The 22,800-nt window shown below is 37.9% G+C and overlaps 1 protein-coding gene across 1 annotated transcript in view; it reads right to left on the bottom strand.

The window, feature by feature from the left end:
- The window catches only part of OPHN1 (oligophrenin 1), a 366,805-nt gene that overhangs the window by 27,291 nt on the left and 316,714 nt on the right, over window positions 1-22,800 (bottom strand). The window lies entirely within an intron of this gene.

Here is a 22,800-nt window from a genome sequence, read left to right as displayed (position 1 = left end):
CCATTTGGGGAGTAACCAGCAGATCGAAGATTGCTTGCTCTCTCTCTCTCTCTCTCTCTCTCTCCTTTTCAAGTAAATAAATAAAATACAACTTAAAAAAAAAAAGACCACAACATCCATCCTGAATTTTCCTGACTTCAGATCAGCCCAGCTCTAGCCATTGTGGCCATTTAGGGAGAAAACCCTTGGATGGAGGGTCTCTCTATCTCACCCTCTCTCTGTAACTCTGCCTTTGAAATAAATACATAAATCTTAAGAAAAAAAAGTAATGTCAGAGTCCAGCATCCTATCAGGCAAGGGTCAAAACAGGCTACATGTCATGGAAAATGCAGGACTGGGAACACAAAACAAGCCTTGTAAAATCAGGGAAATGATTAAAAAAACAATGTGTGACCACTCAAAAGCCTGTATATATCTCATGGTTGTAAGGTTGAGAGAATATGACAGCAGCCATCAGCTGAGCTTTGAGGCCATATTCCTGGTTCTGTCGTCAGTAACAACATTCTAAATAGCTACACGTTTGTGAGCATGTTCTCGGGTATCCTAGTCGTGCTAGAAATTTTCCTTGATGTTCCACAAACACACCAGGGCCTTCGTATTGTTTCTCTTCCTGAAGTGCTTGCTCTCTCAATTCCTCCAACATTTTGACAAAAAACAAAACAAAACAAAAACTCTCCACAGTAAGGTTAATGTAACTGCAACTTTGTAACTTTGATGCACTTCCTTCTACTCAACAATTCCTATTGCCTTCTGTTTAAATTTTTTTCTCTTCAGCACTTCCTATCTTCTAACATACTACTTATTTGTATGTCTGTCTCCTGATTAGATTTTAAGCTATAAGGAAGCATGCTTGTCATGCTCTTTATCTCTCGCACTTGTACATTGCCTAGAACTGCAGGTTTGAAACACAAAACACACTGGGCCCCTGCTACCATGTGGGAGACCAGATGAAGCTTCTGGCTCCTGGTTTCGGCCTGGCCCAATGCTGGCCATTGCAGCCATCCAGAGAGTGAGTCAATGGATGGAAGATCTCTTTCTTTGTAACTCTGCCTTTTGAAATAAATCTTTTAAAAAAGTTATTCTCACTAAAAACAAAAGCACACTCAAAATTTCGAAATGAAAAGTCAAACTGTCCAATGAAAAGACTAAACCAAATACTTTTTCCATCCAAGATAGGACGATAGGGACTAGTTTTATATTTTCAGTCTGAAACAAAGAAAAGAAAGAAAAAAACTATGTGTGTGTGTGTGTGTGTGTGTCTGTTTGTGTATGTGCAACACTGGTTTTCTACATGTTAGAAATCCAGCAACAAAGGATAGTGATCCCTTGGAGACCAAAAAAATGAGGTAAGCCCTATGGTTGTCCCTGCTTACAGAACACGGAAATAATTTTGCAGGCCACAGCGCATGGAGGGAAACCCAGAGAGAGGCCAACAGTCTCTGTAAACCGAAAAGATTGAGTTGGGATTGTGGAGCAGGCAAGGAAGCAAGAGTTTGTAAGGCAGAGTACCACAAAGGAGACAGCCATACTTGTATACTAAAAATTTAACAAAATATCTCTGAGAAAACTTAAGACAACTTAAATAAACAATTTTGTTTATGAATAGGAAGATGTATTAAGATGCAAATTCTCCCAAAATTGATTTTCAGGTTGAATGTAACCTTGACACCTGTAACCTTTCAATAGAAATTTGTAAGCTGATTCAAAAATTTGCAGGAAAATGCAAGGACTTAGAATAGCCAAAACAATATTGAAAAAGAAAAACAAAATTGGATGGCTGACACTACCTGACTTCAAGTCTTATTATAAAGCTACAGTAATCAAGGCAGTTGGTGTGGTTCTGATCTCAAGATAGGTGAATAGATAAATGGTAAAGAATAGAAAGTCTAAAAACAGACCCACACAGATATAAATTGATTTAATTTTATGCAATAATCCCATGGAAAAAGGGTAGAAATGGTGTTAGAAAAATGAGGCATTCCTTGGCAGCTCATGACTAGAGCCTAGGGAGATTACTGACACCATAAACAAGTGTGTCAAATTGTTAAGTCAACAACAGAAGTCACTGTGTACTTACTCCTCATGTAGGATCTCTGTCCTTAATGTGTTGTCCAATGTGAATTAATGCTGTAACTAGTACTGAAACAGTATTTTACACTTTATGTTCTGTGTGGGTGCAAACTGATGAAATCTTTACTTAATATATACTAAATTGATCTTCTGTATATAAAAGATAATTGAAAATGAATCTTGATGTGAATGGAATGGGAGAGGGAGCGGGAGATGGGAGGGGTGCGGGTGGGAGGGAAGTTATGGGGGGGGAAGCCATTGTAATCCATAAGCTGTACTTTGGAAATTCATATTTACTAAATAAAAGTTTAAAAATAAAAAAAGAAAAATGAGGCATTCATATGCAAAATAATGAACTTAATCCATCTCTCACACCACATACAAAATCTAACTTAAAATAGATATATTCCCAAATGTAAAAGCTGCAATGATAAAACACTGAAGAGAAAAATTTTTGTGATTTTAGGTTAGGGAAAAATTTCCTAGATGCAGTGTTTACAAAAGAAAAGAACTGATAAATCAGATTTCATCAATTAAAAGACTTGTGCTTTTCTAAAACACATTGTTAAGAGAGTGGGTGAGTGGGCGAAGCTACAGGCTCAGTTAAAGCATTTGCAAATCATATATATGATAAAAGACTTGTATCCAGGACATACAAAGAACCCACAAAACTTAGTAATAAAACAATAGAATCAGTTGAAAACAGACAAAATACTTGAACACTTTACCAAAGAAAATGTACAAAATGGCAAACATAAAAGGAGTTCAACATCATTAGGTCATTAGAGAAATGCCAATTACAACCACAATGAGATGCCACTACATACTTAACTAGAATGGTTACAATTGTTTTTCTTGTTGTGAATCTCATGTTACAAATTTATTTTTATAGTTTTAAAATTTAAGAACTTTCATGCTTAGTGAAAATTTAACAATTTCTAACATTTTGCCACAATTATGTCATATGTTGACATGCAGATATATACTATTTTTTTCTTGAACAGGTATATTAATAAAAGATTGACCCACAACACATGTTGTGAAAGATATGGAGGAATTAAGATTTTCATGGTTGGTGACAATGTAAAATGGTACAATGTTAGAATGTTTTTTTTAATGACCAAATGAAATAATATGAATTGTCATATAATCATTAATAATTTTGAACTCAGTTTTAAAACTCATCATCTATATTATTTCCCCTTGCCCAGCTAGATGTCACCCTTCCTTGCTGAGGACCTTGCATAGGACCTTCCTTCCCAGACATCCTTCTCTCAGTCTCACTTCATAATTCACAGAAAGGGGAAGTCAATAGAAGTAAAATTCCACGTTTCAATACTAACAAACACCTTGGCATCTACATAGATAAACTTACCCTTTCTCCTCCTCACTCTCTAACTAAGGAAAGCACCTCTACCTGTGCTCTGGATCTCTGGATCCTATCTCATCTCTTTCTGGCCCCTCAGGGACCTACCTCCATCATTCACCTCCTTTGTTACTCTAATATTTTTTTAAAGGCATTTAAACTAACTTAAGCCTCTCCTGTAAAAACCACACCCTACCACTCTCAACAATACATCCTAGGCCGGCGCCGTGGCTCAACAGGCTAATCCTCCGCCTTGCGGCGCCGGCACACCGGGTTCTAGTCCCGGTCGGGGCACCGATCCTGTCCCGGTTGCCCCTCTTCCAGGCCAGCTCTCTGCTGTGGCTAGGGAGTGCAGTGGAGGATGGCCCAAGTCCTTGGGTCCTGCACCCCATGGGAGACCAGGAGAAGCACCTGGCTCCTGCCATCGGAACAGCGCGGTGCGCCGGCCGCAGCGCGCTACCGCGGCGGCCATTGGAGGGTGAACCAATGGCAAAAGGAAGACCTTTCTCTCTGTCTCTCTCTCTCACTGTCCACTCTGCCTGTCAAAAAAAAAAAAAAAATACATCCTTTCTCCTTCACTTCCTGGCCAGTTTGGCTTCCAGTTCTTCATCCTCCGTTTGCTTCTCAATTAGGTCTTCTGTTTTCACAAGAATTATCATTTACCTCCTAATTGTTAAATCCAAGGAGCACTTTTTCAATCCCTATCGTGACTGCTCCAGCATTTGACCCAGTGAGCCATTCTCTGTCTAAAAGTGCTTCTCTCTTTACTTTCTTGCATGATCCTATTCCTAATTCTGGGACACTGCCTGGCCTCTTTCATTGGCTCCCTCCAAATATTGATCTTCCCCAGGAGTGTGGTCCCAGTTACCTAATGATCTCACTAATCTACCTTGCACTATCAGATATCCCCACGGTTTCTATGCCAATAAATCTAATTGCCTGCTCAGTATTGCTATCTGCATATCCTAGAGGTATCTCAAACCCAATTTAATTCTTCTCCTAGTATTATTTATTACATGAAACTATACTAATGTCCAAGCCAGAAATCTGAAAATTACTGTACTAGCATTTTTCTTTCACATGCCACATTTATTAAATCACTAAGTTCTAGCATTTATGCTTCCTTAATATGTCTCCAATCTACTCCCTCTGCTCATTGCCACTACCTCAGTTTAGAGCCTCATCATGTCTCCAATTACCGCAATCATCTCCTATCCTGCCTCTCATCACTCTATTCTTTAATCTTTCTATCCTGGTGCAGAAAGTGTAATCTTTCTAAACTTAAATCTAAGTGTGCTACTCCCCTGCTTAAAATATTTCAGTGACTCATCACTATCCTTGGGACAAAGTCTAAATTCCTTGGTCAGCACACACATAATCTGACCAATCTCCAGTCCCTATTACCCTATATTCACCACATTGCTTTCATTCACACCCTCTGCTACTGTTATTACTGAATTATTGTTAGTCTCTGAACTATTGAGTTCTTTGGTTTCTTATGGTACTTTAGTTCTTTGATTTCTCATTCCTGTGTGTATGCAGAGATGGCCATGTCTAACACACCTTCCCCCTTTATGGCAGAGGCTATTAATTGCCTCCCAGTATCCATCCTCTTCTTCTTACTTTTATTAATAGAAGTCCCTGAGTTTTAGCCAGGATCCCATGCCTCCACTTGCCAGCCTCCCTTGTAGCTACATAAGCCATGTAACTAAGTTTTAGACAATAAAATACAAGTGGAGTTGAGGTATACAAACTTCTGGATCATGTTTTTTAAAAGAACCTGTCTACATTTCAGTCTCTCATTTCTCTTTCTCTCTAGGTAGTAAATGGAGACAAATAAACAGCAATCTAAGATCCAGAGATTAAAGTCCAATGGTGAAAATGGTAGAGCTGGCCCATCAATCTTGTATCATTCACCTCTAGACTTTACATGAGAGATACATGAACTTCCATCTTACCTAAGCCTCATTCTACAGTCCTGTGGTGCAGGAGGATCTCTGTTACAGGAAGCCAGCCTGTACCTTAATTAATCTACTTCTCTGATGTTTCTCTGGCCTGATACATTAGCCACTGTATGAAGCCTTCTCCGATTCACTTTCCTATGCTTCCAAAACATTCAATGTTCGTCTTTATCACAGTAGTTATCACACTGCATTCTAAGTGTTAATTGGTCCCAATTACTGAGTCCCATGACTTTCCTGACAACAGATTTCTGCCTTATCCATGTCTAGAAGTTAAGCCCTAGTAGGGCATCCAGTAACAGGCAACAGCTCAATGACAGTTTTTAGAATGAATGGATGAATCTTGGCTGCCAGGCCCTTTAAAGGCTATTAAATAAAAGAGCTTTTTAAAACTGACACATAATAATTGTACATATTTATGCGATAGAATGTGATAATTGTATAGATGTATATAATAAGTAATGATCACATTTGGGATAATTAACATTTAACTCTATTTAAACAGTCATTATTTCTTTGTGTTGGGAAGTATGAAACACCTCTCTTTTAGTTGTGTGTGTGTGTGTGTGTGTGTGACAGAGAGAGAGAGAGAGAGACACGGAGGAGAGGCAAGATTTATTTAAGTCAGAAACTTGCTGCAGCAGCCAGAAGGGGTGCTCCAAGAGAGGAAGACCCCATCTCTTTTAGTTCTTTATAAAATATATAATAGGGGCTGGCATTTGGTACAGCAGTTAAGATGTTCCTTAGGATACCCGCATGCCATATCAGAATGTCTAGGTTCAAGTCTAGGCTCCACTTACTATCCCAGCTTTCTGCTAATGTGCACCATGGGAGGTAGCAGGTGATGGTCCAAGTACTTGGGTCTTTGCCACTTACATGGGAAACATGGGATTGAGTTCTAGGTTCGTGGCTTTGGCCTGGCCCCATCCTGTTGTTGCAGGCACCATGGAGAGTGAACCAGCAGATGGAAGATTCTGTGTGTGTGTGTGTATGTGTGTGTGAATTTGTGTTTGTTTTCCAAATAAAATGAAAATTTAAAAAATAGAAGAACTAAATTGTTGTAAATTTCTAATGCACTATAGTAAAACTTATTTCTCCTATGTAACCATATTTTGTTATCCATATCCAACTTCCCACTGTCCTTGCTGTTCTTCCTGGCCTCTACTGACCATTATTCTGTTCTCTACTTCTTCTTTTTTTTTTTTTGACAGGCAGAGTGGACAGGGAGAGAGAGAGACAGAGAGAAAGGTCTTCCTTTTGCCGTTGGTTCACCCTCCAATGGCCGCCGCGGTAGCGCGCTGCGGCCGGCGCACCGCGCCGATCCGATGGCAGGAGCCAGGTGCTTCTCCTGGTCTCCCATGGGGTTCAGGACCCAAGGACTTGGGCCATCCTCCACTGCACTCCCTAGCCACAGCAGAGAGCTGGCCTGGAAGAGGGGCAACCGGGACAGGATCGGTGCCCCAACCGGGACTAGAACCCGGTGTGCCGGCGCCGCAAGGCGGAGGATTAGCCTGTTGAGCCACGGCGCCGGCTCTGTTCTCTACTTCTATAAGATTAACTTTTTTTCAGCTTTCTCATATGAATGAGAACATGCTGTACTTGTCTTTCTGTGTCTGGCCCATTTCACTCAGCATAATAATCTCCAGTGTTGCTGCAGTGACAAGATTTCATTTGTTTTTATGACTGAATAATAATCATTGTGTGTGTGTGTGTGCGCCATATTTCCTTTACTATTCACTCTTACAGGAAGTGGGAAGAAAGAGTATAACACAGAGGTTAAAGAGTCAGCTTGGAATCAGAGTCAGTGCACTGTGACCTTGTCACTTATTAGCAGTAAAATCTTGAGCAGTGTAGTCAAACTCTATGAGTCTCAAACTTGAGGGTAAATTTGCATTTTGCAAACTTCAGCTGTAAAGTGAAAATAATAATACGATCTACCTTATAGAGTTGTTGTGATAACTGAATGCCATAATATATACAAAGAACTTGGCCTGGTATATACTAAACACTCAATAAATGGTAATGATTACAATTATTACCTACCCTAAAAGGGACTTAAATCTACGTTTTCTTGGAATGAGACAGAGTCAGAGGGAAAGGGGGAAGGAACAAAGAAATATCTGAGATTTTAGTAAAGGTGGGTGAAGTCATTATAAGTTATAAAACTCAGGGGATGTGGACTTAATGGCTGTTCAACATCTCTGTCACATTAGATAATCTTATTTCCTTCCTGGTTACACAAAGTATCCACTTGTCATTGATAAAACCCCTTCCTGACAGCCTGCTCTTCTACAAGGATCTAAAGTCCTTAATTAGGATATGGGCTTTGTGGCTTGCAGGGTTTATAATGAGAGCTGCCAATTCCAGATGGACAGGGTGCTGTCTGCAGGTCCTATCACCCCCAAGTAGACTGAGTTATTGGTCAGGAGCCTTTTGAGACCAGTCCTGCCAATGTACCAGTAGATAGGGCTCAGAGAAGGTGCTTGGTAGGCTTAATAACACATTATCTTTCAGTGAGAGAAGTCCAGAAAAGCAGAGGGGATAATTCCTATTGTGCATCCTCTCTAAAATCAAAATGTGGCCTCCATAACCCTACAGTCATCATGGTTGCAACATCATTCCCAAAGCTGGCCTACAGATGTAAACCTTGGGGCCATGCTTTAACGCGGAAATATTGACAATAACTACGGTAGGAAGAATTCACTTACTTCTCTTGCTATTCTGCAGGACTTCCAAAAGCCTCACTTCACATCTCTTTATTAATGATGAACTTTAAGCCTATGTGTTACTGCTATTCCCCTTGGAAAGACAAATGGAGCAAATAATCTTCCTTGATCACTCAAATGCATCCACTCTGATCGCTTTGCTGTTCAACATGCCAAACATACTTCTACTTATGGACCTTTACATTTGGTTTTCACCATTCACAAAATTACTCTTTCCCAAGGTAGTCACCATGACTTGGACTCTTACTCTATTTAGTTCACTGTCAAAATGTCATAATAACAGAGGCCATCTCTGATTGCCTTGTGTAAAATACCAAACCTCTTACCTTGTTTTATTTTTCTTTAAAGCATTTACCACCTGATAAATATCTTGAGTTTTTTAGTGCCTTTTTCTCCCCAGTAGAATACAAGATCCATGAAAGGAGGGTCTTTATTTTATTTTAAGGTATATCTCCCAATGCCCACAACTGGGCCTGGCATGCATTAAGAATTTGGTACTTATTGAATTAATGGATATTATCAGAGCCTTAAAAATGGGACTGTAATGTACAGCCATCAGTAATGAGCTTGCAAAGGAAAATTTGGGGACAATTCTATAACTTTTCTTAAGAGTAAGGAAGGGAGGCCAGCGCCGCGGCTCACTTGGCTAATCCTCCACCTGCCGCGCTGGCACCCTGGGTTCTAGTCCCGGTTGGGGTGCTGGATTCTGTCCCAGTTGCTCCTCTTCTGGTTCAGCTCTCTGCTGTGGCCCGGGAAAGCGGTGGAGGATGGCCCAAGTGCTTGATTGCACCACATGGGAGACCAGGAGGAAGCGCCTGGCTCCTGGCTTCGGATCGGCACAGCACCAGCCATAGCAGCCATTTTGGGGGGTGAACCAACGGAAGGAAGACCTTTCTCTCTGTCTTTCTCACTGTCTACTCTGCCTGTCACAAAAAAAGAGTAAGGAAGGGAAGAGATGAGAAGCACGATATGTCTCGGTAGTCCAATTTTAATGCAAAAAATCTTTTAGAGGCAAAAAGGGCGTTAGGAAAGGCCCAAGAAAAGAAGTTCAGTTGTCTACTAAATTCCCTATTAACTTCTTGAGTATCCATGGAAGAATTTACTCAAAGAAGATTCTGAGAAAGGAATAACCATGTACCCTTTGAGAATAGCAAAAACAATTTTTAAAGAAATGGGAAAGTCACAGCATATGGGGCCTTTTTACATGGCTGAATGAATACCAGCTTACACAGGTTACAAAATAAGCTCTCCTGCATCTCATGCAATCATTGTAAAGGGGAGGTAGCAGCAATAGCAAGAGAAGGTGTAATGATGGTACTAGCTGCTGACCTAGGATACTAGCTAAAATATTGCTTTGGAGGAACAAACTTTTTCCAAGTTCAAGCCATAGGTCAGAGTTGATTTCCATAGTCTATTGCTACACAGGCTTTATTATGTGTCATTTATATTCCTAACATATCTTAACTCATTTATTGACTTCACAAATTTCTTTCTCTGAACAAAAATTCCTTTCTCTATAAAGAGAATTTGGGCTTAGAGAACATGGTTGATCAACTAATACATTAGAGAATAAATTCCTCTATCCACCGTTGACACAGGGTCAAAAGAGAAGAGAAAAAACAATTAACATGAAAGTTGAGAAAATTATCACTAGAACTTGGCAGGGGACATACTCTTAATTTCCCTCCTCTGGATTCTTGGAGTGGTTCTTCTACAGCTGAAAAATTAAGTAGGAATTCTTAACTCATTGACAGAGTTGATCAACTGACTAGGGAGAAAACTAGAAAGGTGATTTTAGGCCAAATGCTTGGCTAGGGAAAAAGAGTGTACATTGTCCAAGGTTACCTAATAATCAGTGCTGGCGCTATGATAGGACTTGAGATGTATTTGACGTAAAGGCTAACACTCTTTCTAGTATATAACATTGACAGAAACCTTTTTTAAAAAGATTTATTTATTTGAAAGGCAGAATTACAGAGAGAGAGTAAGAGCAAACTTCCATCTGTTGGTTTACTCCCCAAATGGCCACAATGGCTAGGGCTGGATCAGGCTGAAGCCAGAAGCCTGGAACTCAATCTGGATTTTCCACATGGGTGGCAGGGTCTCAAGTACTTGGGCCATCTTCAACTGCCTTCCCAGGCACATCAGCAGGGAGCTGGATAGGAAGTGGAACAGCCAGGACTGGGACCAGTGCTCATATGGGATGCTAGGATTGCAGGCAGCAGCTTAATCCACTGCACTACAATGCCAGTGCTGAAGAGAATATTTTAAGTTTAAAAGACATTCCTTGGGTAGCACCAGTGTCTGGCAGAACTTATTTTCCCACCCTCCAAAACTCCAAAAAGAGGACAGACTGATTTCTGTAGACTTTCTGTAGACTGGTGAAGAATACTTAGGGCTTCACAGTCTTTGGTAGTAACTTGAGGAAAAATTCCAGAAGGTGGCCAGAGAGGAGTCTGGGGTGGGTGGGGGCCAAATCAGTGCTTGTTGTCTGGGCACTTGGTTGGCTCTGAGTAAATGCTAGCTGTGCTTAATTCTGAAGACCTGGTTTAAGAGAACTGAATAGCCAAGCAATATGAGTATTTTTCATTCTGATGGGCCTTGGTTATTGACCAGATCTATAGTCAGGAGCTCGACTCCTGGAAATTCCTCTTTTGAAGGCACCTAAATCTGGATAACATTTGTGGGGCTTTGAAACCTAGACAAGAGAGGGATCACTGCCATTGAGAAGAGGGTTAATGAATGCTTGCGTGAGTTTGGTCACATATTACGTCTTTTCTGGATTCTTCTCTGTCATGTCTTTAGGTGTCAAAAGAGAAGAAACTTAACATAATATGGTCACTTCCAATAGCCAAAGGCCAACAGATCTAAACTCATTCTAACTCTTGGAAATCTTGGCAGAACTGAGCAACTATCCAGATTCTCCCCAGATGCCATTTCAGAGTTGCAAATATCAGACTGTCCAAAAAACATCTTGCCTGTCTATAAATCAAAGCCCCAATACTTGGCACTGAAGAATCCCAGCTTTCCATCAAGTATCCATTTATTCTCTTTCTAAGGCTGTTAGACTTTCTGGGATCTGGTTATATTAGCAAAAACCATACTCTGAACTACATTAGAAACAAAGGTGGCGATGGGTCAAAAATAATGAGCTCTTAGCATTTGGCACAGATCAGTTTAAACATCAAGTGTGTCACCAAGTTTGCTTAGAGTATGTACAGAGTTTTGAAAATGTCACGTCTGTTGTTACTGAGAGCCAAATTTTTTAAAAGAGGGCTGTCACTAAGGCTATTTTTGGCATCAGCAACACGTAGTCTTTAAGGGCATTTTAGATATAACATTCTAGAATTCTATCAAGTTCTACCCATACATTATACTTATGGAAATACTGATGTTCAAAGTGAGTTGCTCAAGGCCTCAAAGCTAGTATATGATAGAACTGAGACTAGAATACACGAATTCTAAATCTGGTACCCATTCTTCTTGAAACATAGTACATCCTGTATGGAATAGTTATATACTCCCACTGAGTGTATTCAGTAGGTCTATAATGCATACTCTATGGTCTACTGCTCTGGTCAGTTTTCTTGGGGAGAGACTATCAGGGAGAGAGGAGTGAAAATGAAATCAGAACTTATTAGGGATATCTCTCTGTACTGGTTATGGATTATACGTTTTTTTACTAAGAATGGGATGGCAGATTTCAAGTGGTGTTTTCCTTTGAGACTAATTTAGGATGCTTTTAGGCTAGAAGTAAAGAGTTTCTCTGTCACCTAACAACCATAAATAAACAATGGTCTAGGGACCTCTAAAAAAATCCTCTTCTGACCACAAAGATTCAATAGATATTAAGACAGAAGGATTATGGGAGAATATCATCAGTAAAGTTCACCTCCCATCCATTCAAAAAGGGGTGGCAGGTAGTGTAAGGCATAGGGAAGTACTTAAGTTTGGTGGGCAATATACCATCTAAAAAAAAATACTTAACACATTTGTCTCATGGAATCCTCCCAATAACCCAGGGAGGTAGGTCTAATTATCAGTCTCATTTTTAAAACAAAGGAAACAAGGCTGGGGTGGGGGGTGGAGGGTAAACTAGCTTGTTTGAGACCACCCAGCTTGCAAAAGATAGAATTGGGATTCAACCTCAGCACAATGAGGTCCATTGAGTACTGTCTGGTTCCAAGGCTATTTTTTTACATTCTTTCCACTATATTTTACCTCTAAGGATATTTGGGGAGCTTACAGAGATGGCCTGGACATTTCCAGGGTTACACGTAAGCAGTCTTAATCCAAAAGTAGCACCAACCTAGTTATCAGTCTCCAAACCTCAAAGCAAAGAAAAAGCCCACTCTCTCTCCCAAAGCTCCTCCACTGATTCCTGGTCTTGGAAATTTCTATTGGCACCATCACCAGAGTGCTTTCAAGTACAGTTGCAAAAGTAAACCCATCTGGCTCTCTAACACGCTCGTCTGATCTCAATGTTACTGTATTATCCAGATTCTAGCATTCAAATCTGAGACTTCAATCCATTGACATAAGAACAGCAAAGGCAAAAGCTAATGATAAGACAATAATCATGAGATGTTTTTAAATTCTGAAAAGCAGCTGATTTTATATTCTCTCTTCTCCTCCTTTCTTTCTCTCTCTCTCTCTCTCCTTCATTTCCCACAGAAACAAAAATCCTAGAAAAAGAGAATAAAGACAGATGTTTAATTTATGATTATGTGACAAACTTAACTCCCGTAGGCCTCAGCTTATCTGTAAGTAAGACTGGGGAGATTACCCCATAAAGTTGTTGTGAGGATTCAGTGATAATAATCAATTCTAATAACTGAATATGAAATGGTTACACAGTGCTGGACATACAGCAAGCTCTCAATAAATGCTAACTATTACTTTTCCTATTGTTCTTACAGTGCCAATTGGAGAGAGGAGAAGGGAAGGAAAGGTTATTCTCACCGTCTGCTGAATCCTGAGCGTAATTCTTATGGTGAACATAATTCAGAAGGTGACTCATGGGAACTATTTCAGCTCTCTGAACACTGGCGGTAAACCCCATCTTTCAGCTGTCTCCTACAGTTATCACCCTATCTCATAGGCTTGGACATGCTTATTTACCTCAAACACATCCTAACCTTACTTTGAAACATTAAGAGAACTGGACTTTAGGAGGATGTGTGAACATCATTTTTACTTAGCCAGGGTTGAAAACTTGGTGTTTTTGTTCAAAGATTAACTATGACTAATGAACACATCTGAAATTTCTCAATTTAATTCTTTGCTCAAAGATATTTTTCTTCAGGTTACCCTTTGATCTTAATATTCAGACTTAAAGAGTTTTTTCTGAAGACTCATTTGCAAATGTTTGCCAAATTCCCAGCTAACTATGTATTAGACTCTAAAAATGTCCTCATATGTACAGATTAATAAAAATGCTATTTTAAACCTCCTTTCATTTAACCTTTAATTTCTGAAATTAAAGACAATGAAACAGACTTGGCTTCATTAGAATTTTTCATGGTCTCCTTATATACATATATATAAATGAATATTCATATGTAGACACAGATCAGCTATATACTTTAAAAGGTAAATCATAAATCTGTATAGTAAAATCCATAAAGTATATAATTAATATTTTAAGATATCTACATATGTACTTACCTAATTTTGTACACAGACATATAAAGGTACTTCTAAAAGTTCACGGAAAATGGAATTAAAAGTATGAGTTTATATTAGCACAAAAAATGTTTAAGTCATGCATTGTTTTTTTTATACTACACTTCCCACATATTAAGAAAAACCTGGCACCAAAAGAAACTCTTGCATCTAATTCCATTTTGCTATGAACTTTTTACAGTACCCTCCTATGTGTGCCCACCAACACGTTGTTTCAGAAAGCAGAGGTGGAGGGACACATTCATCTGTTCTGTTGCTGCCCTCTGGTGGCAGACCAAAATTCCCAGAGGCCATATTTCAGAAAGAAAGGAGGAATAAACCAGAATTGGAAGGGTCTGCTTTTCCTGGGTTGCTAGACTGGCTGTCTGAAAAATACATAAATCAGAGTCCTTTCCTAAAGGGGGCTCTTGTTTGCCTCCTGAAATCCATTACATTGCTACAACACTGGTTTTTATTTCTCTGGATTAGGTCCCATTCGGGCATTTGGGAACATAGGCGGCATTTGAGTTTCCACAAACTCCACATTGAGAACAGCCCTGCAATCTCTGGCCAGTTTACAGGAAGAATTGCCCTCAACCATCTATGTCTTGCAGAAAAGACTGTGGCATTCAGTTTTCCCTCAGCCATGGCCTCTAACCACACATCTTTGGAGATAAAGGCAAAATCCATGTTGACACACACTGATAATAGATTTTCTAATTCTCTTGAAAATAATTATTCTCCCAGAAAACTATACTTAAAGCAATTAAGCAAGATCCTATGTGATTAAAACAAAAACAGCTCTCACTCAGTAAAAGGGAGATAGGCGATGAAGACAGAACTCAAGGAAGACTCAAACAGTTAAGTCAACAGTAATGATGCAAAGACAAGCACAACTCATTGCTACCTGTAACACCTCACATAAAACAGGTCCCACACTCAATGAGGTATAGCCCAAACTTGATGGACTTAGACTTAAGTCTCAGCTTTACCACTCACCATGTTCAGTGCCTCCATTTCCTCATCAAAGAAATGGGCATAATAACCATCATTCACGAAATTAGAAAAAGGACCAAATGTGCTAAATGCACATTGGCTCACACTAGGTGCCTGGCCTGATTCCATGCCCACTGAATACAAATCTTAGTCTAAGGAGGCTAAGGAGGCAGACATGGCTCCAAAGAATAGAGCAGAAAGGGAGGAAAAGGGCCAATGCCAGGTTGTGCAGCAGGTAAAACAAGTTTGCAAAGCCCAAGTGAAACAACTGGGAAGAGTTTCCAGTTCTTTTATAAACCAGCTGGGATGCACTGTGGGGGTGAGCTGAGGTTTCAAAGAGTACATAACTGAGAATGGATTTGGAGAAATATAAGTTTGTTACCACTGCTGTAGCACAGGAAAAGAAGTTTTATGTAAAATTCAGGGTCTGGATCAGAAGATTTTAAAGTTTCTTTGCAGTTCTAATATGTAAATGAATCCATCTTGTATTCTGTCCCCATAAGTGAAATAACTCTCCGTTCTCAAAATGAAATCACTAAGAACTGCCTTCAGAACTGCTCCTGTAATTTCAGGCAGCTCCCCAAAACAGAATGTTCAGGAAACAAAAGTCAACCTTCCCCTGCAAGTGCAAATTACCTCTGTGTTTCAAGCTGACAGCATCAGGTTCGGGCACCCTGATACAGACAGCTCAGTGAGCCAGGAAGAGCAAAAACTTCAGAATAACTGGCAATGCTGTTACCAGTGTACAGTACTATAGAGACAGATCTTCTTGCCCAGTTCCATATCTACTTTTCCACTTTAGAAAAACGAAGTCACTTAGAGAATATGGATATTCCTTTAAGTATCAATTTTACTAACATATTCACATTTTATTTACAGAATACTACTTTTATTTTATGTACAGAATATTTACTGAATACTCTTAAAAGAGAAGCTTGAGGAAGGGAATGACAGAGAAACTTAAAACCAATGTCTTTAAGCCCTTTGCTATTAAAGAGCAAGTGTAAGTGGAAAAAGAAACACATTACTGAAATTATAATATGTGTCAACTGAAAAAATCATATTCCATTAGCTGAACAACTTGGCTAGAACATTTAATCCCTGATACTAGTAGAGCAGCATCAGCTCTCACATATATTATCTCTTTTAATCCCCACCAGCATCCTATGAGGTTGCAGCTACATAAGGTCCAGAATTTCTGGAACAATCTCATCTACACATCCTTTCGGTCTTTTTTTTTTTTTTCCAAAACAGCAATTTGATAAATGTATAATAAACCAAGATTTCATTTTATATCACTATGTAAGATGCTTCATATGAAATAAATTCATAAATTAGAAAGGATCCTTGGTTACCATGCTTTTGTTTGGAACATATGGTCAGAATACATTCTGGTATCACATAAAGGTCAGAAATTCAATCACTTAATACATATTTACAGGTTACAAGGATGTGGCAATTTCACTTAACAGCTGACCACTGCTTAGTAGAAATGATATCCTATTGGATCTTGGGGATAACAGATAACTGGCACTTTAACTGCTCTTCAAATTATGCCACATAATAAACTTTTAGCATCTTAGCAAAATCATACTTTTATGAAATGGACTGGGATTGAGGTCGTTTGCTAAAAGATAGATTTTCTGGTAAAACTGAAATTTGCATTTTGCCTTAAAAATTGTATAAATTAAAAAAAAAAAGACAGTCCGGGTGGGCATTAACCTAACAATTAAGACATCTGTGGCAAATGCCCAGTTCTGGCTCCAGTTCTTAACTCCATTTTCTGGCTGACACAAGCGCTGGGAGACAGTGTTGATGATTCAAATAATTAGATTCCTGCCACACAAATGGGAGACCTGGAGTGAATTCTCAGAACAAGGCTTCAGCACCTGCTGCAGTCCAGGTGGTTGTGGACATTTGGGGAGTAAACAGGGGAGCGCCCACCCTTCACCCCATCTCCTTCTCACTCTCTTTCTCACTCCTTCTCAAATAAATAAATATTTAAAATTAAAAAATCATTCTGATTTTGTTAGTCTAGTGATGAGAGACTAACCATGCTGATGCCACTGTTATCCACTTACAAATGCATGACAATATTTAAAATGCAATGAAACATGATATACTCAAGAGCTTCCATGATGAATACTGTCTTCAGGATAAAGACCAAATTACTTAGTCAAGCACTCAAAACCCATGATTGGATCATTAAATGTTAGGATTACAAGAATATTTCCTAATACAACTTATCTCTAATGGCTATCACTTCCACTTGCTTCATGTACCTGTTTACAGGAACTTCATGTACCTGTTTACAGGAACACAACAAAGATTTTGACATGGTATAGTGCACATTTGAACTGCCTACCTTCAAATTCAAGCTCCAGTATTTATATTCTGTGACCCTGGACAAGGTACTGAATTTCTCTGTGCCTTGTTTTCTTATGTGAAATGACATGGAAATGTACTAATATGTGTACACACATAATAAGAGCTTTACTGATTAACAGTCCTGTAGAAGTTTTGTGTGGACATAAGTTTTCATTTCTCTGAGCTAAAGCCCCACAAGTATAAGTGATAGGCCCTTTAGGAGCCATATATTTAGTTTCTTCAGAAACTTTTAAAAAGAAAGGAAGGAGGGAGGGAGGAGGGAAGTATTGCTATATTCTTAGTATTGTATTTATAAACGACATGAAATCTGTTCCCTTCATATTAAGACCAAGAGAAACTTTTAAGTATATGTTTAGAGTAAGGAAACTTCCCCATATTCCCACGAGAAGTGTATGAGAGATCCAGTTTCTGTGTACTCAGGTCAGCATTTGGTATTGTAAATATTTCTGATCTTAACTGTTCTAATGGGTATATAGTGATATCCCTCCATGGTCATAATTTTTATTTTCCTAATTACTAGTGATCTTGAATACCTCTTCAGGTACTTATTTGTCATCCATATATCCTGTTTGTATCTTTTCTTCACTTTTTAATTGCATTGTTTGAATTTTTTTTCTCTATGGGGTTGAGAGTTCTTTATTCTAGATAGAAATTCTTTTGTCAAATATATGACTTGCAATTAATAGAGCCATTCACAGAACAAAATTTTAATATTTAATGAAGTCCAATTTATTGATTTTCCCCTTTAATACATTGGTATCATGTATAAGAACTCTTCACTAAGCCCTACATCCTGAAGATTTTCCCCTTTGTTATTTTCTAAACATTTAATAGTTTCATGTCTTACATTTAGGGGTATAATTAATTTTGACTGAATTTTTATATAATCTGTGAGGCCTAGGTTGAAGTTCATTTTTTCCCTACAGATATGCAATTGTCTCATCACCATTTGTTAAATATACATTTGCATCTTTTTGAAAAATAATTTGCCCATACCTTGTGGAGCTATTTGTGGATTCTCTATTCAGATCCATTGTTCTATATGTCTATTCTTCTGCCAACTGCATATTATCTGGATTATTGAAGTGATATAGTAAGCATGAACATTAATATTTACCTCCTGTATTATTATTTCTCAAAATTGTGTTAGATCTTGTACTTGCTTTGTATTCCCATATATTTTAGTATAATTTTGCTTCTATCTAAAATAATCTTGCCGAGATGTTGATGCCAATTTTCTTAAATTTATTAATTTGACACCATTACTATGTTAAATACTCCATTCTATGAGAATAGTATGTCCTTCAATTTACCTATATTATCATTGATTTCCTTCATCATCATTCTGTAGTTTTTAGCATGTAAGTCCTACAAATATTTTCTAAGATTTACCCCTGAGCATTTCATTTGTTTTGAATGACTGTAAAATGCCACCATATTTTTAAATTTGTTTCCACATGTTCACTGCAAGTATATAGAAATACAATTGATTTTTACATGTTGATCTTGTATGCTATAATCTTACTTATTTTTTCTAAGAGTTTTGTGATTTTTTTATATATACATTGGGATTTTCCAGGTAGCAACCATGTCACCTGCAAGTAGGGAAAGTTGTATTTCTTTCTTTCCACTCTGTACATGTTTTATTTTCTTTTGTTGTTTAATTGCACTATGTAGAAATTCCATTACAATACAATTTTGAATAACATTGTTGAAAACAAGTATCCTTGTTCTCAGTCTTAAGGGGAAACATTCAGTATTTCACCATTGGGTAAGATATGAGCTATAGGAGTATTTGTGGATTTAAAAATAATTAAAGACATTCTTTCTATTCCTAGTTTGCTGAGAATTTTTTTAAAAAATCATGAATGTTGGTTTTTTTTTCAAATGTAGTTCTGCATAAATTGATATTTTCATGTGATTTTGCTTTTTCAGTCAGTAAATATAGCAGATTACATTGGTTACTGTTCAAACATTTAACCAACTTGCATTACTAGAATAAATCCTATGTGGTCATGGTGTATTTTTTTAATATTGTTGAATTCTATCTGCTAATATTTTGTTAAGGATTTTTGCATCTAGATGATTGAGGGATATGGATTTGTAGTTTTGTTTTTCTGTGGTCTTTTCCTGGTTTTTATATCAGATATATGCTGTTTATAAACAATGAGTCAAGAAGTGTTTCCTAATATTCTATTTTCAGCAAAAGATTGTATAAAATCAGTGTTACCTTTTCTTTAAACATTTGGTAGGATTCCCCAGTAAAACCATCTAGGCCTGAGGATTTCTATTCCAGATGCTAATTAATTATGAATTAAAAATCCTTAATAGTTACAGGGCTACTCATGTGATTGATTTCACATTGGGTAAGTTTTGGTAGTTTGCACTTTCATTCCTTTTTAACTTAAGAGACAGAAAAACAAAGACCAATAGAAAGACACAAAGAGATTCCATCTGCCAGTTCGCTCCCCAAATGCACACAACAACCAAGGCTGGGGGATATGAGCCAGGATCTTAATCCAGGTCTCTTACATGGGTGGCAGGGACCCAGCTACTTGAGCCATGACCTGCTGCCTCCCAGGCTCTACATTGCTGGGAAGCTGGAATCAGGAGTGGAGCTAAGGAAGCAAACCCAGATACTCTGATATGGAATGTGAGTATCTTAAGTGGCATCTTAACCACTAAACCAAATGCCCATGTCAGTTTACACTTTTTAAGAGATTGGTCCATTTCATCTAAATTGTCAAACTTATTTGCATGAAGTTGTTCATATTATTCTCTTATTATCCTTTTAATGTTCACAGAGTTGGTTATGACATCTTGCATTTCACTCCTTATACTGGTAATTTGTGGCTTCTCTGTTTTTTTCATTTTCAGTGTTTCTACAGCTTTATCCATTTTACTGACCTTTGGATATTGGTTCTTTGGAACCAGCACTTAAATTTTTTCTATTGTTTTTCTAGTTTCAATTTGAAGAATTTCAGATTTTATTTTTATTATTTATCCTAATGATTCATTTCCCCCTTTCTGCATGCTTTGGATTTATTTTGTTTTTCTGTTCCTAAGCTCTTGAAGAGTGATTTTAGAATATGGACTTCAGAGTTCCTGTTTTCTAATATAAACATTCAATCCTATAAACTTCATTCTCAGCAATGCTCTAGCTATATCCATAAAGTTTGAAATCTTATAGTCATTGTCATTTAGCTCAACGTAATATTTCATTTTTCTTGAAATTTCCATTTTTACCCATGCTTATACAGAAGTGTGTTTTTAGTATTCAAGTATTCGAAGATTTTCATGTTCCCCTTCTGCTATTGATTCCTAGTTTGATTCCACTGTGATCACAGAAAATTCCCTGTATGAGTTCAATTATTTTAAATATTTTAAGGTTTGGTTTATGGTACAGGAAATGGTATGTATTCCATTGGCACTTGAAAACATATAATCTGGTATTGTTGGATGGAGTGTTCTACACATGTTGTTTAGATTCTGTTGGTTGACAATGCTCTTTAATTCTTCTAAATCCTCACTGATTTCCTTTCCTTTTTTTTTTAGTACAGAATACAATATAATTTATTCTACTTTGTACTTCAGAATCACAGGGATGACATCCATATGATAATTATAAAGCCTACTCTACACTTTCAAGTTCTGAATCCAAACATATAGATTAAGACAGGCCACATTATTGCTGGCAACATTCATAGAAAGGCCAGTTTCTTCATAAAGACAGTAAGTTTGGGAGCTGGAGAGGGCCCTATGCACATATCAGCAGAAGAATTAGAGAAGTTCAGAGGCAATCCTTTTTTTTTTTTCCTTTTTCCTTTTAAAGTAGCGAAGGAACAATAGAAGTTGGAAGACTGCAGAGTGACCCCACATTAGAGTGCATAGCTTATCAGGATCAAGGCTGGCATCTGCGAACAGTTAACTTCATAAGAGCACATAGTGGGCATTTCATCATCTGTGTTATAGATTTTACCCTGGAAAGTATTTAAAAGTACTTTATGCTCAAATGACAGCCAGCAAATGACAATATGCATTCCTTCTCCTTGAGTACCCAAGTATAAATCTACACCAATAAGGGAGTGTCTTTAGTCTAAAGGCAGGAAATCCTCACAGCAGTGTCTCCAGGAATCTCACAAAAATAAATAAAAGCAGCAGCTAATGCCTCTTGAGCTTCTTGGCCTTTTGACGCTTCATTTCTTCTTCTTCACGTCTCATTTCCTCTAAGTCCTCTTGCATACCCAGTCGTAGGCTCTTTGCTTCTTCCTTTTGCTGCTCTTTCCAGCTACTTTCCATGTAACGTAAGGCATAATCACTTTCATCTTTGTATTTTTTCGGTCATAGCCAAAGATTTCTCGAATGTGCTTAGATATTTCTTCCTGAGGTTCTCCTTCATCTTCGATAAAATCTTCCATTTCAGAGTCATATTCATCATCATCATCATCTTCCTCTTCATATTCTCGCTGCCTCTATAACCAGTGATCCTCACTGATTTTCTACCAACTTCCTTTTTTTCACTTGTTGATAAAGGAGTATTGAAATCTCCAAGTATTACTATGGACTTTTCTATTTCTCCGTACAACTCTACATATTTTACTTGACGTATTTTTGAAGTTTCGTGGTTTGGTACACAAATTTTAGGATTATTCTGTCTTCATGAACATTTTTTAGAATCCCATTTTGATATAGCTATACTATTTTGAATAAATTTGAATTTATAAATATAAATAAATTTGAATAAATCTCTTTGTATGGATTTTTCAGTGATTGCTTTTGGTAGTACACTATAAATGCATATCTTATCACAGACTACTATTGTCGACATTTTACTTATTTGGGTAAAATGAACAAATCTTAGATCTTTGATATTCTTTACCCTCTCTTCTTTTATAATGCATTTATCTAAAAATATATCCTCTACGTACATGGGAAACCACATCATATAATTTCTGCCTTGGCCATCCACCATAACTTAGAAAACTCAAATAGGACAAGGAAAGTCCATTCAATTTATCTATAATTTTGTCCTTTTTGCAGTTCTTTATTCCTTCTTGATATTCCAAAATTCCTTCTTTTATTGTATCCTGATTGTTTAGAAAACTTCCTTAAGCCATTCTATTAGGGGAATTCGGCTAGCAACAAATTCTCTTAACTTTCTGCTCTTTGAATTGCATAATTTCTATTCCAACTTTAAGTTCAGTTATTCTTTCCTCTGTTATTTCCATTTTGTTGCTGGGCCCATACATTGACTTAAACTTAACATCATCTTCCAGTTCTAGCATGTCCACCTGTTTCATTAATTAATTAATTAATTAATTTGAAAATCAGAGTTAAAGAGAGAAGGAAAGACAGAGAAAAAGAGAGGTCTTCCATCTGCTGGTTCACTCCCGTAATGGCCGAAGCTGAGTCAGGCCAAAGCCAGGAGCTTTTTCCGGGTCTCCCAAATGGATAGGAAGGGCCCAAGCACTTAAACCATCTTCCACTGCTTTCTCAGGCCATTAGCAGGGAGCTGGATAGGAAGTGGAGCATCAGGGACTCTAACTAGTACCCATATGGGATGCCGGCACTGTAGGCTTTACCTGCTGTGTTGCAACACTGGCCCCTCCATTTGGTTTTTATATCTTCT

The sequence above is a fragment of the Lepus europaeus genome, chromosome X (assembly GCF_033115175.1).
Source record: "Lepus europaeus isolate LE1 chromosome X, mLepTim1.pri, whole genome shotgun sequence".
Lineage (NCBI taxonomy): Eukaryota > Metazoa > Chordata > Mammalia > Lagomorpha > Leporidae > Lepus > Lepus europaeus.
This window is presented reverse-complemented; position numbering and strand designations above follow the sequence as displayed.